Here is a 16,966-nt window from a genome sequence, read left to right on the forward strand (position 1 = left end):
TGGGAAAAACGAAGGTGGGATGCATCATATGTGTGCATAGTGTGTGTGTGTGTGTGTGTGTGTGTGTGTGTGTGTGTAGAGGAGTGAGCAGAAGGCATGTATGTGTACAAGGTAGGAGGTCAGAGAGAACATGGTCTATTCAAGAATTGGAAAAGGAAAAAAATCAGTATGGCCTAAAATTTGGATAGCGAGGAGAGGCAAGAAATGGGGCCATAAAATACACAACTAACAGCCATATGTTTACATACCTTATGTATTAGAAAATTCATTTAACCCAACCTGTCTTTCTAGAGGCAATGTGGTAAAAGATAAGTAGAATGCTAGAATCTAGAGTTAGTAATTTTTTTATTATCTGGTGACACACATATAAATCAAGCAGATTATATGTGTATATATCCAGCAGCAGAAAACATGAAAACAAAAATAAAACCTCTGAATCTTTTTATCTGTGTGTCCTATGCAAGTTACAGAACTTCTCTGAGCTTTAGCTTCCTTTTCCATTCAAGAATATAGTAATGGTACTGGTATCCTGTGAATTGAGTTGACAAAGCAATTACATTTTGACCTTAAAGTTCATGTGGGACATCTGACTCCCCAAATATAGGCTTATTGCTATCTTCTATCAATTTGTTTATGAAGTGAAAGAAGGCAAAGGACAGAATGAATAATAGACTATCCTTACAATGTTCACATGCTTGAAGCACTCTTCTTAATGGTTTACATCTATCTATAAGATAATTTAAACTTTACAACAAACTATGGGTCAGGCATTCTTTTTGACCACTTAAAGATGAGGAGTTGAGGCATGGGGAGTTTCAAGTAATTTGTCAAAAATTAGTGGTGTATAGATAACACGAACTCAGGCTCTCTGGGTCTGTGGCACTCCTGTTTCACCACCATAAAGTGCATCTCATTGGAGCAGAAATAAACATGCAAAATACAGTACTTTATGGTCTATGCTGAATAGATAGTAATTGCATTTTTTTCCCAGCTGTATTGAGGCAACTGACATATACTACGGTGTAAGTTTAAGGTATACAAAGTAATGACTTTAGTTTAAGGTAAACATTGTGATGATTTGATATACATATATTGTGGAGGTTAATTAATGTCTCCATCACCACACATAATTACTATTTCATTTTTTATTATAAGAATATTTAAGATCCACCCTCTTAGCACCTTTCAAGTGTATAATGCAATATTGTTAACTGTAATCATCATACTGTATGTTAGATCTCGAGAACTTACTCATCTTATAACTGGCAATTTGTACTCTTTGATCAATATCTTCCTCATTACCCCATCCCTAACCTCCTGGCAATCATCATGCTACTCTGTGTTTCTAGGAGTTAGACTCTTTTAGATTTCACATATTAAGTGATCACTCAGTATTTGTCTGTCTGACTTATTTCACTTTGTATAATGCCCCGAAGTTATTGGCACAAATGGCAGGATTTCCCACTTTCTCATAGATGAATAATACTCCATTGCATATACATGCCACAATTTCTTTATCCATTCATCTGCTGATGGAAACTTAGGTTGTTTCCATGTCTTGGCTCTTATGAATAATGCTACAAGAAACATGGGAGTACAGATATCTCTTTGAGATCTTGCTTTCATTTCCTTTGGACATATACCCAGAAGTGCGACTACTGGATCATATGGTACCTCTATTTTTAACCTTTGAGAAACTTTCACACTGTTTTCCATAGTGTCTGTACTAATTTACCCTGCCACCAACAGTGCACGTGGGTTTCCTTGCTTCCACATCCTGGACATTTGTTATCTCTCATATTGTTTTTGTTTTTGATAACAGCCATCCCAGCAGGAATGAGGTGATATCTCATGGTTTTGACTTCCATTTCCTTGACAATTAGTGACGTTGAGCATTTTTTCTCATGTACCTGATGGCTATTGTATATCCTCTTTGGAAAAACACCTATTCAGTTCCTCTGTCCATTTTTAATTGGCTTGTTTCTTTTGCTATTGATTTGTAAGAGTTCCTTATATATTTAGAATACTAATCTTTTATCTGATATTTATCAATATTTTCTCCCATTTTGTAGGTTGCTTTTTCATTTTGTTGACTATTGCTTTTGTTGCACAGAAAATTTCTTAGTTTGGTGTAGTCTCACTAATTAATTTTTGCCTTTTCTGCTTGTGCTGTTGGTGTCATATCTAAATAAAAAAAATTTTTTTTTTTTTGCCAAGACCAATGTCAAGGAATCTTTTCCCTATTTTTCTTCTAAGGGTTTTATGGTTTCAGGTCTAATATTTAAGTGTTTAATACATTTTGAGTTAACTTTCATTGAGTGGTATAAGATAGAGATCCAGTTTCATTCTCTGCATGTGATTCCAGTTTTCCCAGCACCATTTATTTGAAAAGATTATCCTTTCTCTATTGATATTCTTGGTTTCCTTGTCAAATATTAGATGGCCATCTATATGAGGGTCTATTTCTTAGTTCTCAATGTTGCTCCATTGACTTATGTGTCTATTTTCATGCCAGTAGCAAAATGTTTTTATTCTCATAGCATTGTAATAAAGTTTGAATTCAGGGAGTCTGATGCCTCCAGGTCTGTTTTCTCAGGATTTCATTGGCCACTCAGGGACTTTTGTGGTTCCATGTCAATTTTAGCCCTCCTTCATTATAAAAGTGGAGCTAGAGCTGAAATCTGTAGTTTCTTCCTGGTCTGCAGATTATGCTGGTTTTCTGCACATTCCCACTAGACATCTGCCAATGCTCATTCCTGCTGCCATTGGAATTGCACAAGAAGAGTCTGCCATAGTTGGTGGAGGAGTATAGGTGAAGCTCATGGAGGGCTGCGGTTGCCCTGTTGGAGGGATCTGTGGGTGAGGTGTCCCCAGTGGTTTGTGAACAGGCTTCTTGAGGAAATCCACAGTGCTGGTATTATGATCCACATCCTTTTAATTGCCTCCCCCAGAGTCTTAACGGCTACTCTTCTAGTTTCTTCCTGCCTCTCAGTCATGAAGCTCATAACTCAGTACTCTGGATGGGATAAGAGAAAAATGGGCCTTTTTGGCAATGTTCCACACAGCTGGGGAAGCTAGATGCTCACTTATATACTCTCACTTTGCTCTGCAGAAGGAATCACAGGCTCAGAAGGTTTCGCTTGACACCTGAGTGTTCTACCTTTGAGGAGGGGTGAAGTGAGTAAAGTCGAAATGTTCCTTATATTTTCCAATGCTTCCAAGCTTGTGTTTCTTTGTTTGTTTACTATTTTTAAAATTTCCCAGCAATGATGTACTACTGCATAATGTTCTGTTAAAACTTGGACTTGCAGAAAGGCTCACTTGTCTATGTCAGTGTTCTCTAGGGGCCCCAGAACCACAGTTGAGAGGGGTCAGAGCCACTGCAGTGCTATGCAGTGTCCATAGCTGGACAAGTTCTCTATGCCTAATACCTGATGCTCAGTTGGGCAAGACTTCTTGGGTCCCTTGGTGTGTGGTACTCGATCTCACAGCTCTTACCAAGGTACTTGGGTCCTTGATGGATACCAAATTGTTGAGGATAGGATAGACCTAGGGATATTTTATTAGCCATGTTGCTGATGTCATTGTTTGTTATAGTCATTTCACGTTCCTGTGGTTTTTCACCTCAGAAGAGAGAGCCCAACTGGACCTTAATGGTGTAGTAATCTAATGTATGACACAGATAAAAGGTTTATGAATATTTTTGAAAGGAAAATATATGAATAAAGATATCAATTTAATACGAATTAAAGATAAAATTAATTAATATGAATTAAAGATAAAAAGGAGAACCCAGTGAGGGCAAAAACCAGGTCAACTGAAAGTCGTGTGACTTACATCTTAATTTTTAATTAGTGATTTCTCTTATGTGACCTTGGAAAGTTTGTTCCTTTGTCTAGAAACTTAGTTTGCACCATTGAAAAACAAATGGGTTACCAGAACTGACCACTCAAATAACTTTCAGAGCGTAATACTATGCTCTAAAATCTCTGAATGAGTAGTCCAACTGTAAAGGTATATGCTTTCCTTCTTAAAGCAGTATCTTTGAGCTATAACTTGATATTGAAGAAAACATTTGTTGGCAACTTGCCTAATAACATTGAAGGCAATTAAAACTAAAGCATTTTTTTTTTCTTGAAATCACATTTTATTGCACCAGCTGTGGAGTTTATTTGTTTGCTCAAGTTCACCCAGTTGGAGTTAATATCTCTTTCCTTTATATCCCTATTGCACTTTCTCAGTCCCTTTGTTAATAATACTTATAACATTCTAGCTAATATTAAGATTGCTTGTGTACATGCCGGTCTTTCCCAATGAGTTAGAGCCCCCTAAAGGCAGTGACTGCTCTTATGATCTCTTTCTCTCCCACTATGCCTAGCAATGTGCCCAGCATGTCATAAGGACTCAGTGAATATTCATTGACTTGAATGAACTTACATTTCTGAAATTTGACTCGATTTAAATTTTGGAAATTATTTCAATTACTTCTCTCTTAGCAGATTCCTTACAATAGCGGGAATCAGCTTACATTTTATAAAAGCTTTGCCACTGAATTTGCTTGCTTAGCTGTTAAAATCAATATAAAAAATAGAACAAAATTTCAAAATGAAATCAAAAGGTAATGGCCATAATTAGACTAATCTAATTATGCAGCAGTAACAACAATAAAAAAAGTATATTACACTGCAAATTGCTTAAAAAATGTATGCAAATCTCAAGTTTACCAATTGTTAAATGAAATACTATTATAATATCTTCAAATGGGTCTATATGATTACATACAGACCAGTTTCTACAATGGAACCAATCACATTAGTTACATATCATAACCTGGAAAGGAACACATACTCAAAATGAGAAGATATGGTTTCTGGTCTCTGTTTCACTTTTGCTGGGTAATCATGAGCAAGCAAATCAACATATTCCACCAGTTTCTTGGTGGAAAAAGATAAATGGTTACATCTACCCAAATGATTACACGGCATTTAAAAGTACACACTCTGGGGTGCCTGGGTGGCTCAGTTGGTTACGCGCCCTACTTCGGCTCAGGTCATGAATCACGGTTTGTGGGTTCAAGCCCCATGTCGGGCTCTGTGCTGACAGCTAGCTCAGTGCCTGGAGCCTGTTTCAGATTCTGTGTCTCCCTCTCTCTGACCCTCCCCTGCTCACTCTCTCTCTCTCTGTCTCTCAGAGATTAAAAAAAAACACACAAAACATTAAAACAATTTAAAAAAAGTAAAAGTACACACTCTACCATCAGGGTTTAAGGGTGCAAATTCCCAGTTCCACCACTAATTAGATACACCTTCACAGTTGGATTACTCATTCTATAATTTTATAGTAAAATATAATATTATATTTTACTTTTCTCATCTATAAGGTGTAGATAACAACAACAGTGTCTTCTCCAAAGAGTTAGTGTAAAGTATAAATGTAAAAACTTTTAGATGATGTCTACCAAGTAATAATTAATGTTGGAATAATCCAGTCCATGTATAGCTATATATGTGTATTTTTAAAAATTACATCTTACTGGATCATGATGAAGGTCAAACAAGATAATTTATGTGAGGAATCTTAAAAGTGATAAAAATTTTTTTTAATGCAAAAAGAGGAATGACTATTAATAACATACATACATGCAGTAAGTAATTCACCATTTTTTCTCTTAAAAGAAATGTCTTTCTCTCTCTCTCATGAATGGGTTGGAAAATATCCATGATGGTATGTGTAACTTTGGGAAAAAAAGAGAAAGGTGTTTTAAAATATAAATAACAAGTTGCTAATAAGAATTTGAACACTTACCAGTAATAAATTTGAGCAGTGTCTCATGATACACTAAGATCAGTGTCTCATGTCTAGGGAGATAGGAGATAATCTAGATAAGATGATACACTCAAACATGAGAAAAAGTACCTATTTGCAGAACTGGTCTGGTTTACATCATACCTCACTGTGTTTTGAATATGCTAATGCATTGAGCAGAGTTGGAGCAAGCAGATACGCAAAGGTGGGAGAGTACTGCAAACCTCAGTGTATGTTATAGTTCTAATGAGATGGAATGTAAATAGTATCCCCCTTCAGATAGAAAGCCTAGGCATTGTTGGGGAATCCTGATGAACAGCTGACACATCAAAACATGTGGCTCTTAAGAGAAGCTTTACTTGGGTTACATTAAGTGTGCCCTATATCCTGACATACATGGGAGAGAGGACTAGAAGTCGGAAGACAGAAGGATGCCAGGGAATAGAGGTGTTTTGTCCTACTGTCTCATCAGGGCATAGACAACCAGATGCAACTTTGTGCCAGATATTTCTCATGAGGCTGCCACATTCAAGGTTTTTCTGGAAGCTTGACTAAAAGTCCCAGGGATCAAAGGAACATGATAAGACACCCAAAGGGCTTCTAGGTAGATACAGAGGAAGAACAGAGAAGAAAATAGAGAGTTAAAGGAGAAATAAATCAGTTAAAACAACTAAAACATCATTAGAACATATATATAATATACATTTTAAGACTGTAATCTTTGTAGACTTTTAATTTGCAAACATTTACAAATCTAATTTTTTTAAGCTTATTTGTTTATTTTGAGAAAGATAAATTGGAGGAGGGGCAGAGAGAGAGACAGAGAGAGAGAATTCCATGCAGGCTCTGTACTGTCAGTGTTGAGTCTGATGCAGGGCCCAGTGCCACAAACCGTGAGATCATGACCTGAGTTGAAATCAGGAGTCAGACACTTAACTGCCTAAGCCACCCAGGTGTCCCTACAATCGTACTGAAAGATATAAAATAAAATCTGTCAGGGGCACCTGGGTGGCTCAGTCAGCTGAGCCTCTGATTTTGGCTCAGGTCATGATCTCATGTTTGTGGGTTCAAGCCCCACATCGGGCTCTGTGCTGACAGCTCAGAGCTTGGATCCTGCTTCAGATTCTGTATCTCCCTGTCTCTCTGCTCCTACACCTCTCATGCTCTGTCTTTCTCTGTCTCAAAAATAAAGAAAACATTTTTTAAAAATTAAAAAAGAAAATAAATAAAATCTGTCAGAGGGAAAGACAAAGCTTTGGATGGTAAGACTTAGTGCTGTAAAGGGTCCATTTCCCAGTAATTAATAGAAAAGGAAAAGAAGAGGAAGAGAAATGGAGGGACAGGAGAGATGGAGACAGGAGAGATCAAGTAGAAAAAAGTATCTTAAAGTCCAAACATAATATATGAAGTAATGAATACCAAGAATGCAGTTATAAGTGACAAAAAATCAGAAGACCTACATTCAAACAGAAGTCTCAGAAAGAGAAAAAGGAAAGCATAGAAAAAAGCAATGAAAAAAGTAATAGAATAAAATTTGGAAAACCATTAGAATGTAAGGTTTTTCTTTGAATATAAGGTTCGTTTGAACAAGTCAACATAATTTTCAACATTACTATAATAAAGAGAAAATAGGTTGACTCAAAAGACATTTAATGAATTTGAAAAACATTCATAAGGAAATATAGTTTATATGAGAATTGGATTAAACTAATACAATAAATATCAGGAAACTGGAAGAAATGACTGGTATCCATACTAGTATTCAAAAATATCTTAGATGTTCTGGCAAATATCCCAAAGCAGGAGAAATGAGTAACTTTTCCTAAATATTTGAGGAGAAGAAATTTAAAACTATCTTAACTATCTTTTTTCTTAGCACGGTTATATAAAGAAAGAACCCAGTGTTTCTAGGAGAAGATGCAAAAATGCTGAGAAAATTTGGTAAATGGCTGGATATAAAATAAGTGTATAGTTAGGTATATTTTTCTCTATTTTAGCAATAATCAATTAAAAAGAGAATAGAGAGAGTATCAAAATAGCCACAAAATTAAAAATTATTAAAAATAAAATTACCATAAAAGATACAGGATCTGCACACTCCTCTACAATATTACTGAAACACACAGGGGCGCCTGAGTGGCTTAGTCGGTTAAGCGTCCGGCTTTTGCTTGGGTCATGATCTCGCGGTTTGTGGGTTCAAGCCCTGCGTCGGGCTCTGTGCTGACAGCTAGCTCAGAGCCTGGAGCCTGCTTCGGATTCTGTCTCCCTCTCTCTCTGACCCTGTCCTGCTCACACTGTCTCTCTCTCTCTCTCTCTCTCCTAGAAATAAATAAAAAAAATATAAAAAAAAAAACAACAAATATTACTGAAACACAAAATAAGACCTGCCAAAGAGAGTAGCATGCCTTTGGATGGAAAGGTTTAATACCATAAAGAGTCAAATTTCCAGTAATTATATAAAATTTGGTCAATTCCAATTAGAATAATCACATGCAAGTTTTATCTATCTAAATTTATATCTAAATATATGTCTCTCTCCCTCCCTCTCTGTGTGTGTGTGTGTGTGATCTCCACTAGTTGCTTTGTTGGAGAAAGAAGATAATTCAATAAAATGATTTTAAATAACATATAAAGTTCTAAATTCTATCCAGGACAAGAGTCAAAGGTAAAATAATGAAGGTTGCCAGGACTTGCTGGTATTTGAACATGCTATAATAGCCCTCTGTTCAACTTGGTGTAGTATTGGAATAAGAAGATAAAGTACATAAATTTCTGAGGAAACTGATAATAGCTTAACTAATCTGGCACATTAGCCAACCACATTAGCAAAAAAAAAAAAAAAAATAGCAAAGCTATTTTTCAGAGACAGAATATCAAGCACACTCCTTTTTAAGGTCTTTGGATTTGCTGTTTCCTCTACTTCAAATGCTTCAAATGCTCTCCTATTAGATATACACATAGATTACCCGATAGCATCATTCAGGTTCTGTTCAAATGTCATTTTATAAAGGAAGAGATCTCTAGATCCTCTTTCTAAAGAAACATCCTTCTCCACGCTCTATCTCCTGCTTTATTTTATTGCCATCAAATACTGATTGATTGATTTAGTTGGTTAGTTAGTCAGTTATTTTCTGCTTTCCTCTATTAGAATATAAACTTCAGGAAAATGGGGACTTGGTTTTATTCCGTACTATAACTCCAGGACTTAGAACACTGCAAAAAGAGGTCACAATATTTATATAAGAATTTAAAATGTAACAAAAGCAGTATTTCAATATGGGGGAAAAGGATGATTAAACTAAATAGAGCTGGCACAACTGGCTACCCATCTGGAAGAAAATTAAGTTGGAGCATGTCTCACATCATAGAAAAAATAAATTCCAGATGGTTTAGAAGCTTAAATACAAAAATAAATGATTAAATAAATAAAACAAAAGTATCACAAGACATTTTAAGCATAAGAGTAACCTTCATAACCAAGAAAGAAAAGATAGATTAAAATAAATATTTATCTCTATAAAATTGGAATATATGTATTCTAATCTGTGTGTGTGTGTGTGTGTGTATGTGTGTGCACGTGCACTTGAATTTGGGAAATATAGAATATTTACCAACCTGATGACAACAAAACAAAACAAAATATAGTTTTGACATTTTTTTTTATAAATTTAAAGTAAAAAAAAAAGTAAAAGAAAAATGTAAACAGTTACACCCAGTTTAAATAGTGAATGAAAATATGAAGAAATATTCATATGAATGAAATAAAATCCTCAAGTATAATGAGGTATACCTTTATATCCACCATATTGTCAAAACTTAATGAATGATCATTCCTTTTGTAGTGAAGCTGCACGGTAAAAATAATCTCATGTGTTGTTTGTATAAATTTGCATTGCAAGAGCAATTAGGCAAAGTCTATTAGAATATATCCATGCTTTATGTATCAATCAATTTTTGTTGCAATAACAAAGAACCCCCCCCCCCAAACACAGTTAATTAAAACAACAAACACATATTTACTACATCTATGGGTCACCTGTAGCTCTGCTGAATTTGGTTGGAGTCTTTTCTTTCTGGGAACCAGGCTCAAAAAGCAACCTTTATTGAAGGTCTATTCTCACAATGGAGGAGAAAACTCAAGAAAATATATGGAACTTACTCCTTAAAGTCACATTTTTCTGATCATAGCAAGTCCAAAGTCAACAAGGTGGAAAAATACACTCAAAGATAAGGTGTGGTAAGGCAGAGAATGAATATTTATTTGCTGAGCAATAAGATAATCTACCAAACTATTCAGCCCAGAACCCCCACTTCAGTGAATCTGTCCTTTAAAGAATAAATATAAATAACTATCTATTCAGGAGCCTGGGTAACACCCATGGCCAAAGATGTCCATGTCTTAATCCTAAAAACCTGTGGCTATGTGATCTTACATGGGATTAGAGACTTCACAGAGATGACTAAGTTAAGAGTCTTGAGATGGGGATGTTGTTTTGCATTTTCTGTGTGGGCCCACTGTATTCATAAAGGTCCTTAGAAGAGGGAGAAGAAGGATCGGTTAGTAATAGGAGACATGATGATGGAAGCCAGGGGATGGAGTCATGTGAAGAAGGGACTAAGAGCTAAGCAACAGAGGCAGCATGTAGAAAATGAAAAAGACAACAGGATTATTTTTTCTCCTAGGTTCTCCAGAAGTAACTGCCAACTCATTTCTGGAGACTTCTCCAGAACTGTAAGAGAAAAAATCATTTTTTTAAACCATCAAGTTTACAGCACATTGTTGTAGTGGTAATAGGAAATAGTCTCTCTATTCTGGTCTCTATACGTGTGTGTGTGTGTGTGCATGTGTGTATACACAATACATATCACACACACAGTGTGCTTGTTACATTATTAGTGATAATGTCAAAAACTAGAAACAAAGCAGATTCCATTTATTATGAGACAGAGTGGGTGGTCATCACCCTACACTACGGAATATGTCCAAACCTTAGAATTTAATCTAGCAATTCAAACATGAATGATAACATTTGACTTGGAGGACATTCTGAGTGGTATTGCTGAAAGAACAAGATGTTAAAAATGTATATATTGTGATTCTATTTTTATAATCACAAGATTGGTGATACTCATTTTTAACAAACAAAATCATATTATTTACATTACTTTGTATCTCTGCATTTTCCTTTTGATAGATCTGTGTATATATAGTCATATATATTCTTTCTGACATATATGTATATACATATATATGATAAACATGGCAACAATACATAATAATACACATGAAGGAACTACCATGATTACTTTGTAGGCAGGAGGCACTGATGAAGAGTTTTGTGAGAAAAGAGGAGGAATGACAAGAAAAAAGTATATTTGAAAAAAGAAACTGTATGATATGATTCTGATAATATAAAATTTTATGATATATATTTACAAATATTAAAAGCTAGAGGGTAAAGAATTATAAACATGTATTGCCATGTACGACTGCCTATGATTTAGGTGGTTAAAAATAAAAAGAGTATACAGAGATGAAGGATAATGTAGATAATGATTGTATTTGTTAAAAATGAACAAACACACATACTATATGATTACATTTATATAACATTCTCAAATACCCAAATGTTGGAGATTGGTAAGAGATTTGTATTTGTCAGAGTAAGAGAGAGGGAGATGAGGGCAAAGGGGATGGGCATAACTTTAAGAGAGTAGCTGAAAGGGGAAACTGGGTGCCTCAGTTGGTTAAGTGTCCAACTTTGGCTCAGGTCATGATCTCATGATTCGTGGGTTCGAGCCCCGTGTCGGGCTCTGTGCGGACAGCTCAGAGCCTGGAGCCTGTTTCAGATTCTTTGTCTCCTTCTCTCTCTCCCCCTCACCTGCTCATACTCTGTCTGTCTGTCTCTCTCAAAAATAAATAAACTTTAAAAAATTAAAAAAAAGAGTAGCTGAGGGAAGTTTGTAGTGATAAAAGTATGTCTCAATTATAGTCCCAACACATAAATTTATGCACATGATAAAACTACATAGAACTACACATGCACACACACAAACAGCTTTACTGAAATATAATTGACATACAAAACCTTGCACAGATTTAATGTATACAATTTGATGGGTTTGAACATAGGTATACACCCATGAAACCATCAACCCAATCAAGATAATAAACATACTAATTAGTAAAACTAAAAAACAATCAATGGAATGGAAGAAGATATTTGCAAGTAACATATCAGTTAATGGGTTAGTATCCAATCTATAAAGAACTTATCAAACTCAACACCCTAAAGACAAATAATCCAGTGGAGAAATGGGCAAAAAGACTTGAATAGACACTTTTACAAAGAAGACATCCAGATGGCTAACAGACACATGAAAATATTCTCAACATCACTCATCATCAGGAAAATACAAATCAAAACCACAATGAGATATCACTTCACACCAGTCAGAATGGCTAAACTTAACAACTCAGGCAACAATAGATGTGGGCAAGGATATGGAGATAGAGGATCTCTTTCGCACTGCTCGTGGGATTGCAACCTGGTGCAGCCACTCTGGAAAACAGTATGGAGGTTCCTCAAAAAGTTAAAAATAGAACTACCCTATGACCCAGAAATTGCACTATTAGGTATTATCCAAGGGATATAGGTGTGCTGTTTTGAAGGGGCACATGCACCCCAATGTTTATAGCGGTGCTACTGACAATAGCCAAAGTATGGAAAGAGCCCAAGTGTTCATCAACAGATAAATGGATAAAGAAGATGTGGTATATATACAATGGGGTATTACTCAGTAAACAAAAAGAATGAAATCTTGCCATTTGCAACAACGTAGATGGATCTAGAGGGTATTATGCTAAGCGAAATTAGTCAGAGAAAGACAAGTATCCTATGACTTCACTCACATGAGGACATTAAGATACGAAACATATGAACATAAGGTAAGGGAAGCAAAAATAATATAAAAACAGGGAGGGGGGCAAGACATAACAGACTGTTAAATATAGAGAACAAACTGAGGGTTGCTGGAGGGGTTGTGAGTTGGGGGATGGGCTAAATGGGCAAGGGGCATTAAGGAAGACACTTGTTGGGATGAACACTGAGTGTTATACATAGGGGACAAATCCCTGGATTCTACTCTTGAGATCATTATTGCACTATATGTTAACTAATTTGGATGTAAATTAAAAAAACAAAAAAAACAAAAAAAACTTCCAGACATGAGAGGTTAGCACTTAGAAAGCAATTCCCCACATTCAATTATTAAAATCACTTCCCAAAAAAGAAAATAATATTTAAATGTTAAGCACTGAGTTCAATATGAGGGAAGTCTATCATACTTTAATCATTGCTAAAGATTTACACTAACCCATATTTCATTTAGTGAAAACATTCCTCCTGTGTTATTTGATAAATCAACAATTTTTTGATAGAAATTGTCAACTCTTACAATTAAGACAATAAATAGGGCTTTCCATTGATAGTTTCCTTCATTATACTTCATACAGTAATAAAAATAAGAAATATGGGGATTTTAAAGTGTAATGAAATTTTGTTCTTAAGATGTATTCAATGAAAGGAATAAGCGAAAATGTCAAAAAAAAAAAAAACCCATAATAAACATACTCATCACTTCCAAAAGTTTCCAACTGTTCCTCCTTTGTAAGAACACTCTACCTGACATCTACTCTCTTAAAAAAAATTGAGTGCACAACAGTGTTGTTAATTATAGGCATTATGTTGTACAGAAGATAATCTAGAACGTATTCATCTTGCATAACTGAAACTTTATACCCACTGAATAACATCTCCCTATTCCCTTCTCCACTCAGCCCCTGGCAACCACACTTCAGCTCTAGGCTTTTAGGAGTTTGACTATTTTAAATACTTCATGTAAGTGGAGTCCAGCAATATTTGTTCCGTGACTGGCTTTTTTCACTTAGCATAATCCCAAAATTGATTACACTATAAAAATTATTCAGTTCCACCAGAATGTATTGGATGTCCCTAACATCACGTAGGGCTGATGATGCATAGGTCAGCACACTACTGGCCTGTGTCTTGAGTTAATCATTACTCTATCACTGTATATGAAATTTGTTCACAAGTTTTCATTGTGAATAAGTTTGTGGTAAACATGTTAGTACATAAAACTTTCTCTGAGTTTAAGATTATTATCTCAGGATATATTCCCAGAAGTAAAATTACTGGGTCAAAGGGAAAATAAAAACAAAATTTTAAGACCTTTGATACCTATTGCCAAACAAAATGAGATGAACAAGTTTACAAGTCCATTCTGAAAGGTTGCCAACTTCCAAGACACAATCAATCATTGTGACCTTGATGCAAAATATATTCAATAAAAAAGGCTGGCAACAACAAAAAGACATTCTTTCTCTAATATAAGCTGCCCTGTGGATGAGACCCAAGCAAAGCTATCTTGTCAATAACAGGGGAAAAATTAAATATTTATTTATTTGGGGTTTGCTATGTGTCAAACACTCCTTTACATTTGCTCTATCATTCATCACACATATAAGAGCTTCAGTAAATCAATATTTGACTGATAAACTTTTGCATGTATAAAAGGCTATCGTTTATTTAGTGTTTTCATTTGCATGGTTTCATTTATGATTAACAAATCTGTCAATCTAAGAATGTGTTTTCATTTGTCTGTTTTTCCCTCGAGTTCTTAGTGAATTAAACTTGTGGACGATTTTTCAGAATAATATTTTAAAATAACTTTAAAATGTGATTTACATTTTAAAAAGGATGGAAGTAAGAAAAAAGTCAGTGAAAATGTTTTAAAGGAACTTTATGAAAGCATTTGAAGCTTTGAAAGAAGATTCTCCCTCCTCCTCAACAATTTCCAACAAAAGCTCAATTTGGTACCTCTCCTTCATGCTTGTGTCCCTTTAATTTTACGGGACCTTAGCTTGCCTCCTTTTCTGATATGCCAATGAAAGGGAGATACAGACAATGGAACTATACTGATCTGAAATGCTTCCTTCTCTTACTCTCCTCCCTCCTCCTCTTCACTCGATATCCACCCCCCAGAAACACCATTCTTTGGGATGATGGAATTCCATTATTGCAGTTAATACTGGAAGCAATTCTATAGGGACAAATGTGTACAATGAAACAATTCTTTCATTTAAAAGATCCATTCAAAGAACACAGACTTAAAAGAAGAAAGAAAATTGCATCTTACGGATAAATAGCAGTCAACTTCTGTCCAGCGTAGTGGCAGTCAAATGTAAATAAAGATCAGTCAATTAAATCATTGAAATGCTTCCCTAGGAGGTAGAAATAGTGTCAGTGGGTTGTTCAGGCTGTAAAGCTGATCAGAAGAGACTGCAAATCTGGTTAGTGGCCAGATGTTTGGTGCTGCGGAGATAGAAGGTGTATACTGATCACAGCAATAATTATAGCTTTCTACTTTGAATGAAATAATACCATTTTGCTGGCTTTAAAGGGCATCCATAAACAAAATCCCAGTTAGGTCTAATAAAAACTCTGTATGGTAGGCAAGTCAGTTATTATTAAGCCATCCTACAGACGACCAGACTGAGTGGAATTTGCTTGTTCAAAATGAATCTGCCTAACTAGTACTGGAGCCTGAATTTGGTCTAGATCTTGTCAATACAAACTCACATTTTTTTTTCCTCTTTTCCACACCCTTCTTAATTTTGTTTGTTCGGTTTTTGAAGGGGAATATTATTTACACAGGCCCCCATTATCCATGAACCATTCATCATGATCTCTGCTGAATCAAGGAGAATGTACCAGAAGATACAGAGGGGGATGGGAGATTAGAAGCAAACATATGTCCTTTTTTTTTTTTTCAAAACATGGGAATAAGTTGGGTTGGGCAAAATACAGACTGATGGTTTGGACACCTAGCCTATGCATAATCCTAAAACAATAAGTTGATGGAGATGTCCGAAGGTCCCTGAAAGAGCTGGAGAGCCTTGCCATATTGTTACCTGGGCCAGGCTACGCAATGATAAAGGGAAAGCAAAGAGCATCAGAGCTGAGCCTAGTTTCACTAGGCTGAGCAGTGTCTTAGGGGCACCCTGGAAAGGCCTTAGCTTCTTAGCTTTCTCATAACCTTCATCAATCTCCTCTAATTATTATTTACATGAAGAAATAAAGGCTACTTCCTCTACAAACAGCTTTAGGAGAATCTCTAGCACCCGCTCATTCAAATTATTCGCTACCTTCCACAGAGACATTTTTGAGCCACCACTGTGTTAAACTAACCTCATTTTCTCCTATATTAAGTTTCCTATGCCACAGAAAAAGTTAGTAGATGGGCTGTGTCTGGACTTGAGGAAGACTTTTGTCAGCGACTCTCCCTATATCTATGTGGGAATGGTTAGCACCATCAGAATCAGAGGGACTGGTTGAACAGTTTTACCCAAACAAATGTGTAGGAATTAAGAGTGAGTTTCTAAAAGAGAGCCTTATGAGGGAAGAAGGAGTGAATGAATATTTCTTTTTTCAGTCTTAACCTCAAAATGGTGTTAATGATTTGAATGGATCTTAATTTTTGTTTTCTGTGTGTTTGTTTGTTGGCATCTGATGACAAAAGAACTTGTTTCCTTTCCGTAAATTTTATGTGATTCTGCAAGCATTGTCAATCATTTCATTCTGACTCCCTGGCCATCAGCATAGGCTTATGATCCAGGCTGGCCAATTAGAAAAAACTGGAATCCCTGGGCCTAGAAATTGGTGAGGACCTATACCGTGTTCCAAAGTCTGTTCTATATTATGTGCAATCTTCTTAATCCAGCAAAGTTAGGCATTATTCTCCTCTAGTTTACAGAGAAAGAAACTGGGGGCACAGTTTCTTTTCCACAAGGTCACACATTTAAAGTTTCTGAGATGGATTCATATCCTGTGACATTTTGTTTTCCAAACTCTTCATTCATGGTCGATGCTTCTATTAGGCAAAATAGGCATGGCGCCTAAGGCCCGTGGTACTTTTAAAGAACCATAAAAAGTTTTGATTTTGATTTATTTTAAAATCAAAGAAAATTGAAATATAATAAAAATGAATGTATAATAATGAATTTACCCTGGATTTTATCCACTTTTATATGAATGTAGTCATAAAATATATTTTAAAATATGTTTTTTATGGGTAAAGG

The sequence above is a fragment of the Hyaena hyaena genome, unplaced genomic scaffold (genome assembly GCF_003009895.1).
Source record: "Hyaena hyaena isolate Hyena2069 unplaced genomic scaffold, ASM300989v1 scaffold_90, whole genome shotgun sequence".
Classification (NCBI taxonomy): domain Eukaryota; kingdom Metazoa; phylum Chordata; class Mammalia; order Carnivora; family Hyaenidae; genus Hyaena; species Hyaena hyaena.